Source organism: Habropoda laboriosa, unplaced genomic scaffold (genome assembly GCF_001263275.1).
Source record: "Habropoda laboriosa isolate 0110345459 unplaced genomic scaffold, ASM126327v1 scaffold128, whole genome shotgun sequence".
NCBI lineage: Eukaryota > Metazoa > Arthropoda > Insecta > Hymenoptera > Apidae > Habropoda > Habropoda laboriosa.
The window spans coordinates 1,586,854-1,592,853 of record NW_017100281.1 but is presented as its reverse complement, the minus strand read 5'-3'; positions in this window follow the sequence as shown (position 1 = coordinate 1,592,853).

Below are 6,000 nucleotides of genomic sequence, written 5' to 3'. Positions count from 1 at the left end.
CAAGAGACTCACCTTGTTGTACGTATCGTTAATAAATTGTTAATAGTTCTTCGTGTTTCTTACTGAAACTGATCCTTCGAGTGGCACCTAGTCGACACATCACGTGCAAAGTTTCACAAAGCCTGAACGACGAGCCGGTCAACCAGAGGCAATTAACACAACTTATTAAACTTTTTTCCTATGAAATATATATTGCGAAATAATTTATGCGCGACATAGGATATTGAGGATATATCGGTCTTAAACGTCTTGGCAAATTAATTGTCACTTTTACCCCATTTTCTACGAAGCGCGTATACAATATACTCTCTGTAAAGGTGGTCACTCGTATACGTAGAGCGTATATACCGGGTGTCTCAGTTTTTTAAATTTTCTTTCGATCAAACTTCGCTAGTATATTCTATCGGTGTAAGTAAGAACAAAATGTTGTATGAACATAAGTCGTTTCAAGCTTCGTTAAGAAGTTATTAGCAAAAATACGAAACAGAAAGGGAATTTTTGGTATTATTTTGCAACAGAGCTTCGTAACGACCTATGTTGATATAAAATTTTTTCCTTATTTATACTCGTAGAGCACACTGACAAAGTTTGATCGAAAAAAAATTGGGACACCCGGTATATACGCCCATCCAATATATACAATTTTTCTAATTTATTTTCGCATTTTTCACAAATGAAATATCTCTGTTGGCTGCAAGTCGGGCAACACCAGAACACACAAATAGTTGATTTTCAATCATACGTATCTTTATTTTTGTACCAGCGTTCAATACTAACTGTTTCGTCCAGTGTATAGCGAACACTTTTTGTCTCAAGCGTGCCGTAGCGAAAAGGTTAATATTATTAAAGGTTAGAGGAGATGGTCTAAATATGGGCTAGCACTTTCATTTCAGGATTTATTGTCAAATCTGTGGATAATTTTTAAGATACGACACCTGTATGTACACGGTGACTCGCTAATATTCGGACACTATTTAGAGAACATTGTAACTTTTTAAAAATTGGACAAAACGGCTTGAGTTTTTCTGAGAAGTTAGAAGGATCAGTGTGCTCGATAAATAATGAAAATTTAAAACATACGTTTCCCAGATTACTGTCAATTATACACACATGCTGAAAATTTCATCGAAATCGGTTGACGGAGAAACAAGCGACACAGGTATCGTTATTAATTAAATCAGAAGGAATCGTTCACGCTTCGTTTGAAGTTCTGCCTAGAAATTCTGTGGAAAATGAAGTGAAACAATTAGAATGATGGTCACGATAGAATTCATCAGGATTTTATTTGATCAGCAGCGGAAGTTAATTCTCTTAGGAAGCGCGTGCAATGTGTGAATTTTCTCACTGGCTGCGGAATGTTTAATGTATGACGCCTTTCTATCTGAAATTCCGAAGGAGTGCGCTGAATTTAGATCCAGCAGTAGATCTTAAAATCGCCGCACCTAAGATAACGGTTTCCTCGAGAACGGGCATTTTTTCTTTTCTTTTCTTACCTCTCCAATGTGGAAACGTTATCTCGCGTGCTTCTATTACAGCATTGGAACGGTGCTTTGAATTCGAGTACGTTCTAGCCGCATAAGCTTCGACGCGAATTTCCTGGCAATCACAGACAAAATGTGCATTAACATTCGCGCGGTCGTTAAGTCTCGAACCTTTCGTTCGAGCAAAGTTCAGTAAACGATCATCGTTGGATCTTTTCGAATATAGTACGTCAGGCAGTTCGGAAAGTTCGGGATGGAAATAACCATAACTCCGGCAGAAGTTCGCGTATATATTCAAAATACGAATCAATTACGATCGATACACCTTTGCCGACATTTCACTAATTTATTTATGTGATCTATAAAGGGACTACGAGGTCTGGAATCAACAAAGTCGACGAAAGCCTGGAACATGTATCACAAGTGCTACGACAAGCACTGTCGACATTTAAAATCGAAGATTTATAAATTAAAAATTATCTTTGATCGTACAAAGCGTGCAATTAAGGTTTGATTGAAATGAAATTAACGTTTTTGTTATTGGAATTTAATTCTTTAATAGCTTGCAGGACAATTTGAACGTAGAATTATGTGAAATGTATAATTAGTTTCGCAGAAATTTTGAAACGATTGTTTGAAAGAAAATTACACCTTTTGTGTCGCTTTATTTTTCTTTTTTTTTCACTGTTACTCTTAAAATATTTCTAAAAACGTTATGCTTTAATTGGCACGTAATTTCATCTCGCGTTATTTTAGCTGACAAGAAATAAAGTTGCATTACCACTTAAATGCTCTTTGCGCAAAAGTCATTTTATGCTCCTTTGAATTTCACAAGTTATTATAACGCGTGTTTAAAGCGGTATTTATTTCTCTCGTCAACAATTACACATTAGTAGCGTTCAACATATTATTAACGCCGCGGTAACTAATTATTTCCAGTACTTCAGCAACAATTACACACAGAGAACAGTAAATTGCTTTCGAAAGTTTCGTATCAGGTTCCGTGAAAGGCAGAAATATAGTTCGAGTTTGTGACATAAATGTACCATGACATTTTCAAAATTAACAAGTTTCCACGTTTCTTCTCTGATACTTCCATTTTAACTATCAAAGGCTGCATTTTCACGGGGAACAGTTTATGGCTAGAATGTGAGAAGTTAATCCGATTTCATCACGTCTAACTTCTGCGAAAAGAATATCAGATGCGGTAATTTATTCCTTTAAAATGAAAATTCTTCTTTACTTCTTTTACTCGTTTCCGTAATTTTATCAACATTGCAGATAATTTGTTGAATAAACCACCAGGTTTTCTTTTAGATTAAATTAGTTTTCAGTGATAGAAATTAATACTCATTTATCTCTGACGAACATTAGAATTTAATAAATAAAATTCGTTAAATTTTAATGTATACTAGGTGCTCTTACACAGCTTCGTTGTATAATTATGTATTATTGCTATAATTTATGTGTCTATGAGTCATATCATCAACATCTGTATACAACGAAGCTTTAAATTCTTGCTGGATGATTGAGTATAGATATAATTCTCTCATACTGTCTTAAATGAAACGTTTCGTCGACTAATTGAGTAAAGGATGTTTCAGTACGAATGTAAGTAACTTCAGTAGATTGATTGGGATTTCATTCTCTGTGAAAAATGTCGCATGAACGTTCCGCCGATTCTCACTACTTCTGGAATCCCAATTTAAGACTTATACTACTGAATGGCCGTACTGAAGGGCCGACTAACATTGACCTTTGCCACTAGTCCTCGTCAAGGCTCCTATTAGTACACTACTGGCCCAAAGTTTCGAATCACTGAGCATTGCAATTTACACAAAAATTTCCAGAAAAAAGTCGACTTTGAGAATTTTTTATTATTCGAATCAATTGATATGAGATAAATTGATAAAAGTAGAATTGAGATAAACTTCAAATCTGTAAAAAATTAGCAGCAGATTTAATATTGATGAAAAGTGGGAGGTGATTCCAAACTTTTGGCCGGTAGTGTACATACAAGGTGTCCCAGTTTTTTCAGATCGAACATTCTGACTTTTTAACGGTATATTTGTAAAACATTTGTTGCGACCTCCGGATCATGCAACTAAGCCTCGGTTAAGCAGATTATCGCCATAAAATATGTTAATCACATTTGGCCGCCATGCATTTTCTTGAAGAACCTAAAAACACTTGCAGCCATAAAAAATACCGTTGCTGGGATCGAATTTGTCAACAACAAATTTTGTTCCCCAAAAAGATACAGTTTCAGTCGACCAATCAGACACACGTCACACTTTTCCACCTCCAATCAGGAAACACCTACAGTTTATATATACACCAACACACCAGCCAAACACACATTAGCATTGCGAGACTATTACAACACATCACTCTCTGTACAGTTAACTAAACATCAATTGTACATTAGTCAACAGAGTAGCTCAATATCCTGTGTCTTTTAACTACCAGAATATCGCCGTTACGGCATTAATTTGTTACGAGCGCGCCGACACTCAGCTTTCATTTAAAATACATTCGAATCGCGAGTTCGAGTATCGTACAACATGTTTTTCTGATTCCAATTGATTCTTGATTGAGTGCTTGTCACTAATCGACAATCTGAGCTGCCTGACTGTAACTGACTGACTCTCTGAATGCTTCTAAGTAACTGACTGAATGGTTCTCACTGTTCCGAGTGTTTCTGACTCTTATGCTCCGATAACCGTCTCATTTTTCATTTCTTTCCATGTACACCGATCGGTCATTCCTAAAAATACCTAATCGTCAACCAGCGTGACTAAGGGACACACGTGAGCACCCTTTCCTTGCGTCTTTTCTTGAGGACAAATGGTCATGTCTGACAATGAATTTCTCTCCGAATTTCGTCCAGGTTTTGAGCATTGCAACAAATTTCTGAACGACTCTTCGGAAATTCCCACTTTGTAACACGTCTTCAGGCTATCGAGGACGAGAGAGAAACGAATTTCTAAAAGTTCTAGACTACAAACTTCAGTTCCTCTCGCCAGGACACGTCTCAATCCTCTAAACACATTCTAACAATAAGCTAAAAGTCCTAAGCACAGAAATATCCTTTCGCTACGTCAGTGCCATAAAGTGTTGCTCTGACAATAATCTTTCAACCAAACAGTTCATTACCAGCGCATAAATATGAACAGATAACTTCGTCAATGGGTAGAAACAGGTGAAATGGTGTACAGTACAATATCCTTTCGCAATTTGTGTCCATAGGACACGAAAGCCGCGACAGCAGTGACACGCGGGAAAACGTCAGAGCGTGTAGACCGTAGACGAATGGGTATATGCGGTGGAAATCTCCTCGACTTTGGCTCGTCAATGAAAGCAAACGCTAGGAGAAAGAAACACAGCGCGGAGGGTTAAGCGTAGAAATAGCGGAGCTAGAGAAGGGCTGGCAGAGAAGTTAGAAACACGTTTCGCTTGTACTGCCGTCACCTTGAAGCCATCCCTTACCGGTTTACGAGGACACCCTCGCAAAACTTTCGGTACACTCGCACTTAAAGTCATCCTTCGAAATAGTGCGACGTAGGTAGTATAATGTCTGTTACGAATACCGTGCCGGATAGTGGGGTGGGTTTTATGACTTGCACTACTTCGCATGCCACGCTCCCGAAAGACGTGAAACGCTTAAACTCTTCTGGAAACCTTTTTCGGATGACTTCCACACTCTCCTTTCTCCCTCTTCCCGCTCGCTTCGGACAGCACTCGCCGGTGTCGAGTTTAAGGGCGACTTTTGAACCGTTTTCGAGTAAACGGTTTCCAGGTACCGCCTCACTTTTTCCCTTTAGCGTCGATGAAGATCGAATTTTTGATAGTCGCGCACCGACTGCTTTACTCTGCGGAGCGTGTTCCGTAAGTAAAAGTGTGATATGCGGAGTTATACGATTTGGTTATGTGTCTCATGAATTATTGAACACACGGTACATGGATGAGCAACAAATTATTACGACTGGCGTGATACGTTATTTCGTGGAAGATATCGACGTGGGTTAGGAGAAGTAGCACGTTTCAATTGCCTCGCGAAAAACAGCACGTTTGTCTCTTGGCTGTCACGAAAAATATCACGTTTCTTTTCTCCTCGTGAAAACTAGCACATTTGAATGGTTGGCTAGGAAAAATAGCATGCGTCGCCTTTCCATGTGAAAACTAACACGTTCGAGTGATTTGCCACGAAAAGTAGCGTTGTACCGACGAAAAGAAGCACTTTTGAATGGTTGGTTGTGAAAAAGAGGATGTTTAGCTTTATACCACAGTATCCGAGAAGATTTTAGTTCTTTTTTTGGAGCATGAAAGTCGGATATGATCGAATTCGATCTAATCAGAATTTTGTCCTGATCTGATCGCAACGTACAGTATTACCCGCTTAATTGACGCAGGCTCGAGTTCACGTCACGACTGCTATCGAGGGAGGTAGGTGTTCTGGGAATTACCGGCTGTTATGTCTCTTCGATTCGTTCGTTTCTCGAGTGCATCGGAGGCGAGA